The 21,569-nt window shown below is 47.7% G+C and overlaps 1 protein-coding gene across 5 annotated transcripts in view; it reads right to left on the bottom strand.

Annotated features, from left to right (window-relative positions):
• The window catches only part of LRRC20 (leucine rich repeat containing 20), a 1,148,610-nt gene extending 1,136,302 nt beyond the window's left edge, over positions 1-12,308 (bottom strand). For 2 of the 5 annotated variants that reach the window (XM_063961451.1, XM_063961450.1), the window contains exon 1: positions 12,108-12,306. The gene's annotated coding sequence lies outside the window, so the exon portion shown is untranslated. Of the gene's footprint in view, positions 1-12,107 lie in introns of all 5 variants that reach the window. The other 3 variants (XM_063961448.1, XM_063961449.1, XM_063961446.1) reach the window with 3 other exon arrangements.
• Between the last annotated feature and the right edge of the window lie 9,261 nt (positions 12,309-21,569).

The raw sequence follows: 21,569 nt of genomic DNA, 5'->3' as shown, positions 1-21,569 counted from the left end.
ACTCACACAGGGTGGTCACTTACATATCACCCACTTGCAAATTGCCTTGACCAACAAGCATTTGGGCATGAAAATGGTGGTAAAGCGGGCACAGACACCAGATTTCATCATTTTGAATAAGAAGCTGTAGTTGCGCAAAGGATAAACAGCGTTGGTCAACAGATTTGACACTTGAAACCCACACAGGGTGGTCACTTACATATCACCCACCTGCAATTTTCCTTGACCAACAAGCATTTGGGCATGGAAATGGTGGTAAAGCGGGCACAGACACCAGATTTCTTCATTTTGAATAAGAAGCTGTAGTTGCGCAAGGGATAAACAGCGTTGGTCAAAAGATTTGACACTTGAAACTCACACAGGGTGGTCACTTACATATCACCCACTTGCAATTTTCCTTGACCAACAAGCATTTGGGCATGGAAATGGTGGTAAAGCGGGCACAGACACCAGATTTCATCATTTTGAATAAGAAGCTGTAGTTCTGCAAGGGTTAAACAGCGTTGGTCAACAGATTTGACACTTGAAACCCACACAGGGTGGTCACTTACATATCACCCACCTGCAATTTTCCTTGACCAACAAGCATTTGGGCATGGAAATGATGGTAAAGCGGGCACAGACACCAGATTTCATCATTTTGAATAAGAAGCTGTAGTTCTGGAAGGGTTAAACAGCGTTGGTCAACAGATTTGACACATGAAACCCACACAGGGTGGTCACTTACATATCACCCACCTGCAATTTTCCTTGACCAACAAGCATTTGGGCATGGAAATGGTGGTAAAGTGGGCACAGACACCAGATTTCATCATTTTGAATAAGAAGCTTTAGTTGCGCAAGGGATAAACAGCGTTGGTCAAAAGATTTGACACTTGAAACTCACACAGGGTGGTCACTTACATATCACCCACTTGCAATTTGCCTTGACCAACAAGCATTTGGGCATGGAAATGGTGGTAAAGCGGGCACAGACACCAGATTTCTTCATTTTGAATAAGAAGCTTTAGTTGCGCAAAGGATAAACAGCATTGGTCAAAAGATTTGACACTTGAAACTCACACAGGGTGGTCACTTACATATCACCCACTTGCAAATTGCCTTGACCAACAAGTATTTGGGCATGAAAATGGTGGTAAAGCGGCACAGACACCAGATTTCATCATTTTGAATAAGAAGCTGTAGTTGTGCATAGTGATGTGCACCAGACATTTTTCGGGTTTTGTGTTTTGGTTTTGGATTCGGTTCCGCGGCCGTGTTTTGGATTCGGACGCGTTTTGGCAAAAACCTCCCTGAAATTTTTTTGTCGGATTCGGGTGTGTTTTGGATTCGGGTGTTTTTTTACAGAAAAAAACCTCAAAAACAGCTTAAATCATAAAATGTGGGGGTAATTTTTAACCTCAATAACCATAATTTCCACTAATTTCCAGTCTATTCTGAACACCTCACACCTCACAATATTATTTTTAGTCCTAAAATTTGCACCGAGGTCGCTGGATGACTAAGCTAAGCGACCCAAGTGGCCGACACAAACACCTGGCCCATCTAGCAGTGGCACTGCAGTATCAGACAGGATGGCATTTTAAAAAATAGTCCCCAAACAGCACATGATGCAAAGAAAAAAAGAGGCGCAATGAGGTAGCTGGATGGCTAAGCTAAGCGACCCAAGTGGCCGACACAAACACCTGGCCCATCTAGGAGTGGCACTGCAGTTTTCTAGCGAGAGGATGAGTGCTTCAATCCTCATGTGAAGCTGAACCACTAGCCATGAACATAGGCCAGGCCCTCACCCGTTCCTTGCCACTCCGTGTCGTAAATGGCACATTGGCAAGTTTACGCTTCTCCTCAGACGATTTTGATTTAGATTTTTGGGTCATTTTACTGAACTTTATTTATTTGGATTTTACATGCTCTCTACTATGACATTGGTCATCGGCCTTGGCAGACGACGTTGATGGCATTTCATCGTCTCGGCCATGACTAGTGGCAGCAGCTTCAGCACGAGTTGGAAGTGGATCTTGATCTTTCCCTATTTTACCCTCCACATTTTTGTTCTCTATTTTTTAATGTGTGGAATTATATGCCAGTAATATATCAATAGCAATGGCCTACTACTATATATACTGCGCACAAAAACTTAAATGCACCACAGGTATGGATGGCTAGTATACTTGACGACACAGAGGTAGGTAGAGCAGTGGCCTACTGTACCGTATTGCTATATATTATATACTGGTGGTCAGCAAAATGATGCACTGCCCTACTACTATATATATACTGCGCACAAAAACATTAATGCACCACAGGTATGGATGGATAGTATACTTGACGACACAGAGGTAGGTAGAGCAGTGGCCTACTGTACCATACTGCTATATATTATATACTGGCGGTCAGCAAAATGATGCACTGTCCTACTACTATATATATACTGCGCACAAAAACGTAAATGCACCACAGGTATGGATGGATAGTATACTTGACGACACAGAGGTAGGTAGAGCAGTGGCCTACTGTACCGTACTGCTATATATAATATACTGGTGGTCAGCAAAATGATGCACTGTCCTACTACTATATATATACTGCGCACAAAAACTTTAATGCACCACAGGTATGGACGGCTAGTATACTTGACGACACAGAGGTAGGTAGAGCAGTGGCCTACTGTACCGTACTGCTATATATTATATACTGGTGGTCAGCAAAATTATGCACTGTACTCCTATATACTACAATGCAGCACAGATATGGAGCGTTTTTCAGACAGAGAACGTATAATACTGGTGGTCACATGTCAGCAAAACTCTGCACTGTACTCCTCCTATATAATACTGCTGGTCCCCAGTCCCCACAATAAAGCACACTGAGCACAGATATTTGCAGCACACTGAGCACAGATATGAAGCGTTTTTCAGGCAGAAAACGTAGATATTTGCAGCACACTGAGCACAGATATTTGCAGCTCACTGAGCACAGATATTTGCAGCACACTGAGCACAGATATTTGCAGCACACTGAGCACAGATATTTGCAGCACACTGAGCACAGATATTTGCAGCACACTGAACAAACAGAGAACGCCAGCCACGTCCTCTCCCTATCATCTCCAATGCACGAGTGAAAATGGCGGCGACGCGCGGCTCCTTATATAGAATACGAATCTTGCGAGAATCCGACAGCGGGATGATGACGTTTGGGCGCGCTCGGGTTAACCGAGCAAGGCGGGAGGATCCGAGTTTGCCTCGGAACCGTGTAAAATGGGTGAAGTTCGGGGGGCTTCGGATTCCGAGGAACCGAACTCGCTCATCACTATGCAGAGCTACAGCTTCTTGTTCAAAATGATGAAATCTGGTGTCTGTGCCCGCTTTACCACCATTTTAATGCCCAAAAAACAAATGCAATAGCGCTAGAAATCTGTAGTAGATATATTTTGTTTTTTATTTAAAAGAAAAAAAAAATTTATATCACATATAACAAACCATTTGATACTGGCCAGCACCTTTCACACATATAAAATATGCTCCATAGTGTAAAATAAGAATTTACTTACCGATAATTCTATTTCTCATAGTCCGTAGTGGATGCTGGGGACTCCGTAAGGACCATGGGGAATAGCGGCTCCGCAGGAGACTGGGCACAAAGTAAAAAGCTTTAGGACTACCTGGTGTGCACTGGCTCCTCCCCCTATGACCCTCCTCCAAGCCTCAGTTAGGATACTGTGCCCGGACGAGCGTACACAATAAGGAAGGATTTTGAATCCCGGGTAAGACTCAAACCAGCCACACCAATCACACCGTACAACTTGTGATCTGAACCCAGTTAACAGCATGATAACAAAGGAGCCTCTGAAAAGATGGCTCACAACAATAATAACCCGATTTTTGTAACAATAACTATGTACAAGTATTGCAGACAATCCGCACTTGGGATGGGCGCCCAGCGGACTATGAGAAATAGAATTATCGGTAAGTAAATTCTTATTTTCTCTAACGTCCTAAGTGGATGCTGGGGACTCCGTAAGGACCATGGGGATTATACCAAAGCTCCCAAACGGGCGGGAGAGTGCGGATGACTCTGCAGCACCGAATGAGAGAACTCCAGGTCCTCCTCAGCCAGGGTATCAAATTTGTAGAATTTAGCAAACGTGTTTGCCCCTGACCAAGTAGCTGCTCGGCAAAGTTGTAAAGCCGAGACCCCTCGGGCAGCCGCCCAAGATGAGCCCACTTTCCGTGTGGAATGGGCTTTTACAGATTTTGGCTGTGGCAGGCTTGCCACAGAATGTGCAAGCTGAATTGTACTGCAAATCCAACGAGCAATCGTCTGCTTAGAAGCAGGAGCACCCAGCTTGTTGGGTGCATACAGGATAAACAGCGAGTCAGATTTTCTGACTCCAGCCGTCCTGGAAACATATATTTTAAGGGCCCTGACTACGTCTAGCAACTTGGAATCCTCCAAGTCCCTAGTAGCCGCAGGCACCACAATAGGCTGGTTTAAGTGAAATGCTGAAACCACCTTAGGAAGAAATTGAGGCCGAGTCCTCAATTCTGCCCTATCCATATGAAAAATTAGGTAAGGGCTTTTATAGGATAAAGCCGCCAATTCTGATACACGCCTGGCTGAAGCCAGGGCTAACATCATTACCACTTTCCATGTGAGATATTTTAAGTCCACAGTGGTGAGTGGTTCAAACCAATGTGATTTTAGGAATCCCAAAACTACATTGAGATCCCAAGGTGCCACTGGAGGCACAAAGGAGGCTGTATATGCAGTACCCCCTTGACAAACGTCTGAACTTCAGGAACTGAAGCTAGTTCTTTTTGGAAGAATATTGACAGGGCCGAAATTTGAACCTTAATGGACCCTAATTTTAGGCCCATAGACAGTCCTGTTTGCAGGAAATGCAGGAAATGACCCAGTTGAAATTCCTCTGTAGGGGCCTTCCTGGCCTCACACCACGCAACATATTTACGCCAAATACGGTGATAATGTTGCACAGTTACATCCTTCCTGGCTTTGATCAGGGTAGGGATGACTTCATCCGGAATGCCTTTTTCCTTCAGGATCCGGCGTTCAACCGCCATGCCGTCAAACGCAGCCGCGGTAAGTCTTGAAACAGACATGGTCCCTGCTGGAGCAGGTCCTTTCTTAGAGGTAGAGGCCACGGGTCTTCCGTGAGCATCTCTTGAAGTTCCGGGTACCAAGTCCTTCTTGGCCAATCCGGAGCCACGAGTATAGTCTTTACTCCTCTCCTTCTTATGATTCTCAATACTTTGGGTATGAGAGGCAGAGGAGGGAACACATACACTGATCGGTACACCCACGGTGTTACCAGAGCGTCCACAGCTATTGCCTGAGGGTCCCTTGACCTTGCGCAATATCTGTCCAGTTTTTTGTTGAGGCGGGACGCCATCATGTCCACCTTTGGTTTTTCCCAACGGTTCACAATCATGTGGAAGACTTCTGGGTGAAGTCCCCACTTCCCCGGGTGGAGATCGTGTCTGCTGAGGAAGTCTGCTTCCCAGTTGTCCACTCCCGGAATGAACACTGCTGACAGTGCTATCACATGATTTTCCGCCCAGCGAAGAATCCTTGCAACTTCCGTCATTGCCCTCCTGCTTCTTGTGCCGCCCTGTCTGTTTACGTGGGCGACTGCCGTGATGTTGTCCGACTGGATCAACACCGACTGACCCTGAAGCAGAGGCCTTGCCTGACTTAGGGCATTGTAAATGGCCCTTAGTTCCAGGATATTTATGTGAAGTGACGTTTCCATGCTTGACCACAAGCCCTGGAAATTTCTTCCCTGTGTGACTGCTCCCCAGCCTCTCAGGCTGGCATCCGTGGTCACCAGGACCCAATCCTGAAAGCCGAATCTGCGGCCCTCTAGGAGATGAGCACTCTGTAACCACCACAGGAGAGACACCCTTGTCCTTGGAGACAGGATTATCCGCTGATGCATTTGAAGATGCGATCCGGACCATTTGTCCAGCAGATCCCACTGAAAAGTTCTTGCGTGGAATCTGCTGAATGGAATCGCTTCGTAAGAAGCCACCATCTTTCCCAGGACCTTTGTGCATTGATGCACTGACACCTGGCCTGGTCTTAGGAGGTTCCTGACTAGGTCGGATAACTCCCTGGCTTTCTCCTCCGGGAGAAACACCTTTTTCTGTACTGTGTCCAGAATCATCCCTAGGAACAGCAGACGTGTCGTCGGAATCAGCTGCGATTTTGGAATATTTAGAATCCAACCGTGCTGTCGTAGTACTATTTGAGATAGTGCTACTCCGACCTCTAACTGTTCTCTGGACCTTGCCCTTATCAGGAGATCATCCAAGTAAGGGATAATTAAGACGCCTTTTCTTCGAAGAAGAATCATCATTTCGGCCATTACCTTGGTAAAGACCCGGGGTGCCGTGGACAATCCAAACGGCAGAGTCTGAAACTGATAATGACAGTTCTGTACCACAAACCTGAGGTACCCTTGGTGAGAAGGGCAAATTGGGACATGGAGGTAAGCATCCTTGATGTCCAGAGACACCATATAGTCCCCTTCTTCCAGGTTCGCTATCACTGCTCTGAGTGACTCCATCTTGAACTTGAACCTTCTTATGTAAGTGTTCAAGGATTTCAGATTTAAAATGGGTCTCACCGAGCCGTCCGGCTTCGGTACCACAAACAGCGTGGAATAATACCCCTTTCCCTGTTGTAGGAGGGGTACCTTGATTATCACCTGCTGGGAATACAGCTTGTGAATGGCTTCCAATATCGCCTCCCTGTCGGGGGGAGACGTTGGTAAAGCAGACTTCAGGAACCGGCGAGGGGGAGACGTCTCGAATTCCAATTTGTACCCCTGAGATACTACCTGCAGGATCCAGGGGTCCACTTGCGAGTGAGCCCACTGCGCGCTGAAAATCTTGAGACGGGCCCCCACCGTGCCTGAGTCCGCTTGTAAGGCCCCAGCGTCATGCTGAGGACTTGGCAGAAGCGGGGGAGGGCTTCTGTTCGTGGGAAGAGGCTGTCTGCTGCAGTCTTTTTCCTCTTCCTCTGCCCCGGGGCAGATATGAGTGGCCTTTTGCCCGCTTGCCCTTATGGGGACGAAAGGAGTGAGCCTGAAAAGACGGTATCTTTTTCTGCTGCGAGGTGACTTGGGGTAGAAAGGTGGATTTCCCGGCCGTTGCCGTGGTCACCAAGTCCGATAGACCGACCCCAAATAACTCCTCCCCTTTATATGGCAATACTTCCATATGCCATTTGGAATCCGCATACCCTGACCACTGTCGCGTCCATAATCCTCTTCTGGCAGAAATGGACATCGCACTTACTCTTGATGCCAGAGTGCAAATATCCCTCTGTGCATCTCGCATATATAGAAACGCATCTTTTAAACGCTCTATAGTCAATAATATATTGTCCCTGTCCAGGGTATCAATATTTTCAGTCAGGGAATCCGACCAAGCCACCCCAGCACTGCACATCCAGGCTGAGGCGATTGCTGGTCGCAGTATAATACCAGTATGTGTGTATATACTTTTTAGGACATTTTCCAGCATCCTATCAGCTGGTTCCTTGAGGGCGGCCGTATCAGGAGACGGTAACGCCACTTGTTTTGATAAGCGTGTGAGCGCCTTATCCACCCTAGGGGGTGTTTCCCAGCGCGCCCTAACCTCTGGCAGGAAAGGGTATAATGCCAATAATTTTTTAGAAATTAGCAGTTTTTTATCGGGGGAAACCCACGCTTCATCACACACCTCATTTAATTCATCTGATTCAGGAAAAACTACGGGTAGTTTTTTCACACCCCACATAATACCCTTTTTTGTGGTACTTGTAGTATCAGAAATGTTCAAAACCTCCTTCATTGCCGTGATCATGTAACGTGTAGCCCTACTGGAAAATACGTTTGTTTCTTCACCGTCGACACTGGAGTCAGTGTCCGTGTCTGTGTCTGTATCGACCTGAAGTAACGGGCGCTTTAGAGCCCCTGACGGTGTTTGAGACGCCTGTATTAACTGATTATCCGGCTGTCTCATGTCGTCAACAGACTTTTGTAAAGTGCTGACACTATCACGTAATTCTTTCCATAAGATCATCCAGTCAGGTGTCGACTCCCTAGAGGGTGACATCACTAACACAGGCAATTGCTCCGCCTCCACACCATTTTCCTCCTCATACATGTCGACACAACGTACCGACACACCGCACACACACAGGGAATGCTCTGATAGAGGACAGGACCCCACTAGCCCTTTGGGGAGACAGAGGGAGAGTTTGCCAGCACACACCAGAGCGCTATATATATACAGGGATAACCTTATATAAGTGTTTTTCCCTAATATAGCTGCTGTATATCTTTATATGCCAATTTTATGCCCCCCCTCTCTTGTTTTACCCTGTTTCTGTAGTGCAGGACTGCAGGGGAGAGTCAGGGAGCCTTCCTCCAACGGAGCTGTGAGGAAAAAATGGCGCCAGTGTGCTGAGGAGATAGGCTCCGCCCCCTTTTCGGCGGCCTTTCTCCCGCTTTTTTATTGTAATTTAGGCAGGGGTTAAATACATCCATATAGCCCAGGAGCTATATGTGATGTATTTTTAGGCAAAAAAAAGGTATTTCTATTGCGTCTCAGGGCGCCCCCCCCCAGCGCCCTGCACCCTCAGTGACCGGAGTGTGAAGTGTGCTGAGAGCAATGGCACACAGCTGCGGTGCTGTGCGCTACCTTAATGAAGACAGGACGTCTTCTGCCGCCGATTTTCCGGACTCTTCAGTCTTCTGGCTCTGTAAGGGGGACGGCGGCGCGGCTCCGGGACCCATCCATGGCTGGGCCTGTGATCGTCCCTCTGGAGCTAATGTCCAGTAGCCTAAGAAGCCCAATCCACTCTGCACGCAGGTGAGTTCGCTTCTTCTCCCCTTAGTCCCTCGATGCAGTGAGCCTGTTGCCAGCAGGTCTCACTGAAAGTAAAAAACCTACTTTAAACTTTTTCTCTAAGCAGCTCAGGAGAGCCACCTAGATTGCACCCTTCTCGTTCGGGCACAAAATCTTAACTGAGGCTTGGAGGAGGGTCATAGGGGGAGGAGCCAGTGCACACCAGGTAGTCCTAAAGCTTTTTACTTTGTGCCCAGTCTCCTGCGGAGCCGCTATTCCCCATGGTCCTTACGGAGTCCCCAGCATCCACTTAGGACGTTAGAGAAAAATTATTAGATATATAAATGACAAAATGTACCACCACAGAGCAAAATACTGCAAGACTATTCTGCAACAAAGTCTCTTTATCTTATACTGCTTTGGGACAATGTATCACCTGGAATAGGCTGCAGAATTTATCTGTAACAAAGTCTCCTTTACTTAAGTCTCAATAACACTAGGTAGCTAATATCCAGCACCTGAGAGTTGTTAGCTGTTAGAGTTGTTAATTAGCCTTTAGGCGTCCTTCAGCTTTATAATTATACTTCGCTGAAAACTCTCGCTGAGTTAATAGACACAGTTCATGCGTATTCATGCAGTATTAGTAGACATCATGCAAATGCTCATATCAGGTTAGTTTACCATATATGCCAATATGGAAATTGGAATAACCTCAGTTAATCAGCGGAGTTGATGGTATTCCTCCCGGCTGGACCTCCTCCCGGCAGCCTTATCTGGAGTACATATACATTGCTTTTAAGCACTCCATCCCCATTCTAATGGCTTTGTGGGGTCTGCAACACGCTGGCCAGCGGATGTGGTATTTGAAAGCTGTATCCCGTGTGTTTGGGAGACGAACAGACGCGTTTCCCCGCCTTCAGTAGCTCGGCGACTTCATCAAATGCTTGTTGGTCAAGGCAAATTGCAAGTGGGTGATATGTAAGTGACCACCCTGTGTGAGTTTCAAGTGTCAAATCTTTTGACCAACGCTGTTTAACCCTTGCACAGCTACAGCTTCTTATTCAAAATGATGAAATCTGGTGTTTGTGCCCGCTTTACCACGATTTTCATTCCCAAATGCCTGTTGGTCAAGGCAAATTGCAAGTGGGTGATATGTAAGTGACCACCCTGTGTAAAAGGCCCTACACACTTAAAGATTATCTGTCCAATCTGGCTGATTGGAAAGAAAATCTGGCAATGGCTGGGAGCAAATGACAATCAACAATTTGCTACCAAAATCAAGAAAATGGACAAAAACAGTTCAGATAAATTGGTTTAATTAAACAAACTTAACCAATTTGTCTTAAAGTCCATTTTTGTCTGTTTTCCAATGTTTGAGAGTAAATAGTGAATTGCCATTTGCTCCCAGACATTGCCAGATTTTCTTTCCAATCAGCCAGATTGGACAGATAATCTTTTAGTGTGTAGGGCCCTTTAGTTTCAAGTGTCAAATCTGTTGACCAATGCTGTTTAACCCTTGCACAACTACAGCTTCTTATTCAAAATGATGAAATCTGGTGTCTGTGCCCGCTTTACCACCATTTTCATGCCCAAATGCTTGTTGGTCAAGGCAACTTGCAAGTGGGTGATATGTAAGTGACCACCCTGTGTGAGTTTCAAGTGTCAAATCTGTGGACCAACGCTGTTTAACCCTTGCACAGCTACAGCTTCTTATTCAAAATGATGAAATCTGGTGTCTGTGCCCGCTTTACCACCATTTTCATGCCCAAATGCCTGTTGGTCAAGGCAAATTGCAAGTGGGTGATATGTAAGTGACCACCCTGTGTGAGTTTCAAGTGTCAAATCTGTTGACCAACGCTGTTTAACCCTTGCACAACTACAGCTTCTTATTCAAAATGATGAAATCTGGTGTCTGTGCCCGCTTTACCACCATTTTCATGCCCAAATGCCTGTTGGTCAAGGCAAATTGCAAGTGGGTGATATGTAAGTGACCACCCTGTGTGAGTTTCAAGTGTCAAATCTGTTGACCAACGCTGTTTAACCTTTGCACAGCTACAGCTTCTTATTCAAAATGATGAAATCTGGTGTCTGTGCCCGCTTTACCACCATTTTCATGCCTAAATCATTTTGTTTAATGCAAAATGTCATGTAAATTGGTGTAAGGGACACTATTTGAAGTTTATGCAATGTTAACTTAGTGATCTATCCTTATTTAATTTATTTTAATATAATAATTTCTGAATAAGAAGCTGGAGCCGAATAAGAAGCGAATAAGAAGCTTAAGCCGAATAAGAAGTGAATAAGAAGCTGGCCGAATAAGAAGCTAACTTCAGCCTCGTGGGAAATCTAAGCTTGCAGTCAGCCAGCCACAGAACCTGTGTAATTCATGAGTGTCCCAGGTTAAAGGGATAGTATGGTCAGCCTAGATTGATCAACAGGTCAGTTTTAGCTGTCACCACAGTTGCTGCTATGGAATTGCTGTAGATGTAAGTGCGACCTAACAGATATATATATATATATATATATATAGATATATATATATATATATATAGATATATATAGATATATATAGATATAGATATATAGATAGATATAGATATATCTATATAATTTCGCAGCAGCACTCACAGAAGGCTTTTTAAAGGAAGTAGACTACCATCAATATGAATGGTAGACTACTTCCTTTAAAAAGTCGTCTCTACCGGATTAATAGGCACCGGGATGCAGCTGTACATTTAGCAGGGGAGTGCCAGTCGAATGGACATATACACACACATAACGGACCAAACATCTGTTTATGCATGTTATATTTTTTTATTTTTATCATGGTACATTCGACGACGATTGAACTGCATGTAATGAGTTGTCGCTCCGTAGGAGCACGCATCACTAGTGATGTAGTGGGTACACATTAGGACAATTTGAACAATTTGTCCTAACGACACGTTATCGGGCAAATTGCTCAAATTGTCGGCTTTAGGAGAGCTGATTAGTTGGTACTTTATCCCTCTCCAAGCTTTGATAGCAGTGGGCCTTGATCTGTGTTTATACAGTATGTGCAGCAATTCCATAGCAGTAGTGACAGGCTCTGCTATGCAACTAGGAAGGAAGAAAACAGCTAAGGAAATGAATGAATAAAGTTGGCTAAGTTTCCGTCACATTGAGGAACGAACAAGCAGCAGCTTTATACCTGCAGACAGGTTGGCACTTGTCTGAGCACATGGCAGTAATAAGTCAGTGTGTACTTACCGGCAATGGACACAGCCTCTGCAGTAAATACTCTCTGTCACCACGCTGTATGTGATACCACTTGAGTGACTGACTACTGAGCATGAACAGCTGCAGCACCAGGTGCCGCTCCCCCCGCCCAATCACAAGCAGGCACTCCCGAAGCGGACCACATTGGGAACAGCAACACTGCGGCCTGGCTGCTCGTGGTAGGATGGAGCCGGGACCTTGCGTTAGTACCTGTGCGACAGACAAATGCCCTCTCATAGCCCGCACGTCTTGTCTCGCCAGTCCACGCCCTCGACCACTAGACCACGCCCTTTTGTCATTTCTAGGTCCCTGATTTTCCTTTAGAAAAAAAGGGGAGTTTTAGCCAATTTTCCGCTATTTTGCCTTTTTGAGTGTATAAATATGGAATATTATCATATACTATATTACTGGTAGTCTACATATAGTGGTGCTTAGCAGCATCGGAGTACTAAATTGTGCTCGATACAGATGTCTGTCTACAAAATGCGTGTTCTGCAGTGACAGAGAGAGTCATATAGCAGAGGAAGAGGATGTTTGAGACAGTTAAACCTTTTTTTTTCGATATTGGACTGGAGCTGATAGATACAGGGAGAACCTGACCCAGATTTCTCCTCTACCTCAGTCATGTTGGCTCATTTGCAGTCAGTATGTATTGTAATGGTATCTGACACATGAACTGATTCTAAATCATTGCCGTCAGTGATGTCATGGCATGTTGTGTTGCATGGAGATGTCATTTGTGTACACGCCTGTCCTCATGGGTAGCTGCTAACTGGCACAGGCGTGCGCAGAGACTGACTGGCGGGTGCCGCTCCGGACTTCCCCCCCTCAACGGCATTATAGTTTTCTCTCACCTCCCCTGTCCTGGATATAGACTGCTCACCTGGTCCGCTCACCTGGGCCGCCCAGGTGAGCAGTTTATATCCAGGACAGGGGAGGTGAGAGAACACTATAATGCCGTGGAGGGGGGGAAGTCCGGAGCGGCACCCGCCAGTCAGTCTCTGCGCACGCCTGTGCTAACTGGAATACGCCAGAGATGTTGCATCAGAATCATCTGGTCGTTTTTGCGGCTACAATGCTGTGGCTATTGCACCATGAAAGACAGCAAACATATTGACTGGATCATTTAAATAGCAGCCCACTGTAACATACCCTACAACATTTTACAGATAAAACTCGGTACAAATTAGGAAAGGGGGCATGGCAATGGGTAAATGGGGCTTGATGACGCCCCTTTTCCTATACTTTCAATGGACGTTTGGACAGCCAAAAATCGGTACAGACCATCAGGGCGTATCTACCCCTTGGCCAGGATGGCACTTGCCAGGCGCACCCGCAGATGTGGGGCACCATCCAGCTGTGCCAACCGTGGCCAAGGGATAGAGCTCTGCAGTCTCGAAAGGCGCTATAGCAATCAGCGTGGGACTGACCAATTAGACGGCGAGGGAAGGATACTGAAATTGTCCCGACCCTGTTACAGTATAAACCGCCCCTCAACTGCTGCTCCACCGCATCCCTCCTAGCTCTGCCCCTTTGAAATGATTAATCCCTCCCCCCGGTAGGCGGAGTTCTCCAGGCCCATACTCAGGAGTCACCACTGCTGTACATTATGTGCGCGTTGTAGAGGCAGAGTGGGGAACACCAGAGGAGGTGCCCGCCAGGAATTACACAGTGGGCAAGGAGATGGCTGGAGACAGCTGCACAGCCATACCTTGCAAGTTCGAGAGAGCTGTTGAAGTTCAGCACTTCGAGTCAGAGCCTGCCCCCTGCTGACATCGTGGTGAGCCCAAGCAGTCCGTGACAGTTAGTGTCGAGGAGGGGGGATTTGTGTATGTGTGCTATCTGTGTGTGTGTGGGGGGGGGGATGTGTGCGACTGTGAGGGAGCTGTCAGTGCCAGTGGGGAGAGGAGCAGGAGGGAGTTGTCAGTGTGTGGAAGTGATGAGAGTTGTCAGTACAGGGGCAATGTGTATGTGTGTACTAGATTTAGGAGTGTGTGTTCGTGAGAGGTTTCAGTTGGGGGATTAGAGTTCATACAGTAATTAAGTGTTTTTATATGGAGAACTACATCTCTCAGCATACACAGTGTGCTGGGGATGCTAACAAGTTTTATTTACAAGTTTAAAAAACATTGCTTTTATGACTGGAATGGTTAAAAAGGGAGAGCTATAAATCAACTTATCAGTGAATGATCGCAGTTTGAGCTGTTACATTTTACTGAACCACCTATCCCTCCACACTCACTACCTGTCCTCAGGATACGTTTACCATCCCGGCAGACGGTATACCGGCGGTCATTTGACCGACGCCGGAATCCTGACACCACTTTGGAGACTGCCAACATCCCGAGGGCGAGTATTGGAGGGAGGGTTAGGACCGGGGGAGGGGTGTTAGGGAAGGCACTAGGAGGGGGGGGTTAGCCCTAGCTGCCACCCAGGGCCGGATTAAGCCTTGGTGGTGCCTGGGGCACTAAAGACAGGGGGGCCCTTGTGGAAGGAGGCGGATGTATATTAGAGTATGCATACCTCCCAACATGTCCAATTTCAGGAGGGACAAAATGATCTCTACCTGGACTTCCCACTTAATATATAATTGGTGTTGAAATATTTAATTGATAAGAAAGGTATTTCAACATAGGTGTTTGCAATCATAAATTAAGAAGGAAGTCCAGGTAGAGAACATTTTGTCCCTCCTGGAATGGGTCATGGTGGGAGGAATAGATTGTGTATATTAAATTGAAACCAGTGGTGTATATTAGTTTTAAACTAATAGTGTAATAATGCCTGGGGATTATTTATACAGTAGCTCCATCTAATTGAAATACAACTATTTTATTTTCTTGTAGAGGAACAAAGACAACTTAAATAACCTTAAAATACAAATAGAAAAATAAAATAATTGATCTTGTCATATGCAAGAATAACATCAACCTCTGTACTACTTACACACTGGGACAGGACTCAGGAGGACTCTGTGTGTGTCTCTATCTCTAGACCCAAATGGTTTAGTTGCATAACAGTTTACTCAGGCAGGGAGGAGGAGAAGCTGGGATCCTTGCATCACTTTCATAAGAATCCTAGTGTCCAGCTCTCTCCATCCTCCTATCTCTGGTCAAAAAACTCCATCGGTAGCTCATGAAACATGATTTTCCTGTGTCCGTGCCTGCACTGCATACTGTCCTGCTCACATTCTGGCTCTCGCATTAAGAGGGAACGCTAGTGATATCAGTGTGTTCTGGCTGGGGGGGGCCCTGAAAAAGGGGGGCCTGGGGTGCCCTGCATCCCCACCTTAATCTGGCTATGCTGCCACCCCCTGAGGGTTAGACCTATCTGCCACCACCACCACCCCCCCCCCCCTCCCAGAGGGTTAGTATTAGGATTGGGGATGGAGGAGGGTAGAAATACTTACCCCTTCCGAAGTCGGGATTTTTAATGTCTGGATGCCGTGGTCGGTCATGTGGCCGCTGGCATCCCGACCGCCAGATGCCATACCCAACCCCCTTTGCTTTTTCAGGCATTTCTATCTCTCCTCTCTCTATGTTGTTCCGATTGCTCACTTTCCCTTGTGCTTTACTCTCTCTCTCCTTCGTTTAGAGCATCAGTTTCTGTAGTCCACTTTACCCTTGTTTTTTCCAGTGTTTCTTTATCTCTCTGATGTAATGAGGATGTATGGTCTAGAGCAGGGGTGGCCAACCAGTTGGAGGCAAAGAGCCAGAAAAGATCCATAGGCAAGTGCAAGAGCCACTATTAGGCGCGCGTGCAAAAATGGGGGTGTGGCCTAGTTGTCACAAAGCCACGCCCCATTTTTGTGCACACACCTTTCGGTATGATGTTTGTAGGAGTGGGACCTTGTGTCATAACCCTGTTTAGTCATGTTGTACAGTGCCACATACATATAAAAATGCCAAAAAATGGGTGCCACCAGTGCCAGATAAATATATGCCCCCAGTGCCAGATACATATGCGCCCCCAATGCCAGATATGCCCCCACAGTGCCAGATATGCCCCCGATGCAGATACACATGTCCCCACAGTGCCTCCCACAGTGCCAGATATGCCCCCACAGTGCCAGATATGCCCCCAATGCCGATACACATGTCCCCACAGTGCCAGATATGCCCCCACAGTGCCAGATATGCCCCCAATGCCGATACACATGTCCCCACAGTGCCTCCCACAGTGCCAGATAATAGATATGCCCCCACAGTGCCAGATATGCCCCCGATGCCGATACACATGTCCCCACAGTGCCTCCCACAGTGCCAGATATACCCCCACAGTGCCAGATATGCCCCCGATGCAGATACACATGTCCCCACAGTGACAGATATGCCCCCAGTGCCAAATATGCCCACACAGTGCCAGATATCTCCAAGTGCCAGATATGCCCCCAGTGCAGATACACATGCCCATACAGTGCCGGATATGCCCACACAGTGCCAGATATCCCCCAGTGCCAGATATGCCCCCAGTGCAGATACACATGCCCATACAGTGCCAGATATGCCCCGAGTGCTGATACACATGCCCCCACAGTGCCTCATATGCCCCCAGTGCAGATACACATGCCCATACAGTGCCAGATATGCCCACACAGTGCCAGATATGCTCCAGTGCAGATATGCCCCAGTGCAGGTACACATGCCCCCACAGTGCCAGATATGCCCCAGTGCAGGTACACATGCCCCCACAGTGCCAGATATGCCCCAGTGCAGGTACACATGCCCCTACAGTGCCTCATATGCCCCCAGTGCAGATACACATGCCCCCACAGTGCCTCATATGCCCCCACAGTGCAGATACATATGCTCCCACAGTGCAGATACATATGCCGCCACAGTGCAGATACGCATGCCCCCAGTGCTGATACATATGCCGCCACAGTGCCTCACTCCCCTCCCCTCACAAAAAAAAACTCAAAAAAACAAAGTGCTGCTTACCGCGCTGCTGTGAGGGGAAGGAGAGCGCAGCACGCGCCTCTCCTACCCTTCCGTCTCCGGCGGCGGTGTGTATCTTCAATTCGGCGCCGGCCCGTGAGCCAATCAGAGCTCGCGGACCGGCAGCCAATCAGGAGCCTTAGCTGCCGGTCCGCGAGCTCTGATTGGCTCACGGGCCGCCGCAGAATTGAAGATACACACCACTGCTGGAGACCTGCTGCAGTGTGAGTCTGGTGTTTCGGGCAGCGGTGGCCGGGAGCGCATCGAGCCGCATGCGGAGGATGAAAGGGCCGCATGCGGCTCGAGATCCGCGGGTTGGCCACCGCTGGTCTAGAGGGATCAGTAATGCATTGTACTGTATAGAGGCGTCAGGGATGTAGCGTAGGGTATAGAGGCGTCAGGGATGTAGCGTAGGGTATAGAGCAGAGCTGGCCAAACCAGTCCTCGAGATCTACCAACAGTTCACATTTTCCAGACCTCCTAGCTGATGCACAGGTGTAGTAATTACTAATTAAGATGTGCTGCATTCATTCCTAACTGACAATTCTACAGATCTCCAGGAGGCCTGGAAAACATGAACTGTTGGTAGATCTCGAGGACCGGTTTGGCCAGCCCTGGTATAGAGGCATCAGGGATGTAGCATAGGGTATAGAGGTGTCAGGGATGTAGCATAGGGTATAGAGGCGTCAGGGATGTAGCGTAGGGTATAGAGGCATCAGGGATGTAGCGTAGGGTATAGAGGGGTCAGGGAAGTAGCATAGGGTATAGAGGGGTCAGGTATGTAGTGTAGGGAATATAGGCATCAGTGATGTACTAGCAGGTATATAGAGGTCAGTAATGTATTGTACTGTATAGAGGGGTCAGTAATGTAGTGATGGTTTTAGAAAGGTCAGTGATGTAGTGTAGGGTATAGAGGGGTCAGTTATGTAGTGTGGGGTAAAGAGGGGTCAGTAAAGATACTAAGCTGAAGTACTTAGTACACTTCTTGAATTAAGACACAACCTGCAAGAAAAAGTATGCAATATGGGTGAAAAGGCAAAGGTCAGAGGTCTGATACAAGTGACCAGCTCCATACCTTGCACCACATAGTGTTATGTTAAACTGGGATATGTTAATTTTCAGTGTGGGGGGGAACGCCAAAGGAAATTTTTGCCATTGGCTCCTTTGGTCTAGAACCAGCCCTGATCCCAAAATACTTTTGTCTGAGCAGACTGGACACTGATCAGCGTTGGCTCATTATCAGCCCACCGCCCAGCCTCTGCTGCCAACAGACTGCTTGTTAGGCGCCGTGGTCCGCGACGTCCTTGCGGCCCGGCGCCTAGCAACTAGTGACGCCAGGCGTGCGAGCCGCCGGGTCCCTAGCAACGCTGGGACGCCGTGCGCGCTTAGCCGCCGGCTCCCTAGTAACACTGAGCCGCCTGGACCCTAGCAACGGGGACGCCACGGGCGGACCGCGCTCCCCGTTGCAGGGTCAATCTAATCAGTTAAAACTTTCACACATTTGTCTTCTGCTCGTGCAGCAAGCCAGCTGCACGGCATCTTGTTAATCAGGCTCCAAGCATCTGATTGGAGGACTCCCTGCTAAATACCTGCTCAGTGCTGCACACAGACGCCGGTAATAGCTTCCTGCATGCTGCTTTGGTTTGCTGAACGTCTGTTCCTGTCCTGCTGTATCCGGTCATTCCTGTCCTCAGAAGTTCTGTATCTTGGAGTTGTCATCTCATCCCAAGAAGTCGTTTGGTCCCCTGTTGTCCTCAACGATCACCAGAGAATATCGAGTGGTGTTCGTGAGTTGCGGCTCTGCCGTGTGTTGCGGCTCAGCTGCTTTATCTTTATATTCTGTTTCGGAGCATTTGCGGAGGGTTCCGCTTCCACAAGTCCTCTCCGGAACTCGGCGGTGCCGGGTAGGAGAGTGGACAAGTGGATATTTTGGTTGTCCTTTTCCCTGGCGGTTTTTCCGCACATATTCTAGTTTTTAGTTTCTTGTAGCCCCTGGCCTGGTTGTTTAGTCAGAGGGCCCATTGTTATCACCCTGTCTCGGATTTCCCTTTGTCTCCCATTAAGACATGAGGGGGCATCGGAGTTGGGCAGACATAATCCGCCCTTCAAACGCGGCTGCCATGGGCTCAAGCAACCATAGTCTCGCAGGGGATTTCTGACAGCACGGGCGAGACAACGGAGTTAGGGCGCCAGGGGCTATTTTCCATTCCCGCTCCCTTCCCCAGCATTACGTTCCAGTGCTCCGGTCCTCGCAATAAGATCTCCTCAGACCAGAGTGCTGGAATCATAACACTGCTATTAGCTAGCTAACCTTCTGCCTTCCCTATCTATGACACAGACTGCTGCTAATGCTACCAGAATGTTCCCAGTGGCTTCACACTGACAGTGAATCCCAGACGGTGATGTAGGGCAGCGTGTGGGGGAGGGGGGGGGGCAGTTGCTGTGGCTCCAACATAGTAACCGCCAATGGACTGCAATGCTCTTTCTGCAGGGGGGGGGAGGGGCGCCAGTCCCTTACTTTGCCTGGGGCGCTTGGACCCCTAGATACACCTCTGCAGACCATAAAAAAAAAGGTACTGTACCTACTGAAAAGGTACAGAATTGGAGGGTATGGTGTAACTGGAAAAAAACACTCCTGGGCACAGTGCTAGAAAGAGAAGCTGAATCTGGCATCCAGGTTTCGTTGCCAAGAGAAATTGTTCCCTAAACACTCATCTCAGCTGTTTATCTAAGGGCCACCTGTGCCACCCTCCAACCTCAAACGGGCAACATGTTACTCTTAATATTAAGAATGAAAAAGAGCCCAGAAATTATCGAACCTCTTCATGCCCACATTACTCATCCCAAAATGCCCCCACTTGTTTCATAATGCCACCACATGCAACTCACACCTCAATACACACTTGCAGCAAAATGCCCTTACATGCACTATGATTCCCATATGCCATAAAATGCCCTCACAAGATCCTACGTCCAACATGAACTTTAAAACTCACATGCTCCTCAAATCTCTCTGAATGCCACTCAGACCTTCTCACATGCCACACAGACTACACCACATAGACCGCATCAAATTTTACACACCTCATCACAGGCCCCTGATCCCCCCCAAATGCCACACGAACCTTCCCACATACCCCCTTACTTTCACACACACGGTTTAGACTTCCTCATATGTCACTTACATTTCTCCTAAAATTTCAAAGTAAAAAAATCTGAACAAAATAATCCCCACACATTTTCATGTAAGCTTCATTCCTTTCAAGGTGAAAGATGTGTTCTCATACCTTTCCACATGCTCTTCACATCTACCCACATGTCCCCACTCACTGACACTCCTCACAGGCTGCCTCAATCACAGAAAAAAGCAAATTACCTTCTCAGCCTACATAAGAAGGGGGAGCACATTAGTGACGTACAGGGAGGTCAGTTGCTGGGGAGACACTGGCTAGTATCCGCACCAGATTTACTGCGTATATCATCCCATATACAGCCAACCTTCTCTGCAAGCAGCACAGTAATGGGCATCAATCATGGCCTTAGAGGCGTACAGACCTGAGATGAAATTGCCAACACAGGGCTCACAGTACAGGGACGTACAGATGTTACCCCTAACAGCAGCACTATCTTCCAGCACCTAGCAGAGGATGCTGAGCTGGCATATTACAATAGATAGGAGCACTATCGATATAAGTGCTGGTGTGTGGTGTAAAAGATGATAGCATTTTTTGGGTGATACAGATGTGTACCTATACATCATTGGCTGGGAACGTTGCCTGGATTCCCGCATGGAGAAGTAGATAGGGAAGGTAGTGGGTGATTGTGGAGGTAGTGGATGACGGAGAGAGGCAGTGGGTGTCAGTTGGTGACTGGGGAGCCAGTGGGTGATGGAGAGGTAGAGAGTGACAGGGAGAGGCAGTGCATGACAGGGAAGAGGCAGAGAGTAACAGGGAGAGGGTAGCAGGAAGAGGCAATGGTTGACGGGAGATGCAGACAGGGAAAGATAGTGGGTGACTAGAGAGGCAGAGGATCACAGGGAGGTAGTGGGCGGCATAAAGATGCTGAGGATGACACAGAGATAACGGTGATAGGGAGAGCCAGAGGGTGACAGAAGAAGATAGTGGGTAACTGATGTGAATGGGCAAATATTCTCTGTAAAGCGCTGCGGAATATGTGTGCGCTATATAAATAACTGGTAATAATAATAATTGGGTGAGACAATAGGTGACTGGTTATGCGGAGGGTGACAGGGTGAGGCAGTAGGGTAATGGGTAGAGGCAGTAGAGTAATGGAGGAACTGGGTGACACAAAGAGGCAGTTGCGTGATGAGGAGAGGCAGAGGGCAATAGAGAGAGGTGTAGGAAGACAGGGAGAGGCAGTGGGTAAAAAGGGAAGACATAGGGTGAGAGGTGTCACGATCCGGGTATCTGGACGCCATTACTTACCCTTCAGATGCCTCCTAAGGCGGGCTCAGCGTTCCAGGACCGGATTCCGCTGTTCCTGAGTTTCCACATACAGA

Source organism: Pseudophryne corroboree, chromosome 3, assembly GCF_028390025.1.
Source record: "Pseudophryne corroboree isolate aPseCor3 chromosome 3, aPseCor3.hap2, whole genome shotgun sequence".
Lineage (NCBI taxonomy): Eukaryota > Metazoa > Chordata > Amphibia > Anura > Myobatrachidae > Pseudophryne > Pseudophryne corroboree.
The sequence above is the reverse complement of the archived record's forward strand: the minus strand, read 5'-3'. Positions and strand labels throughout refer to the sequence as shown.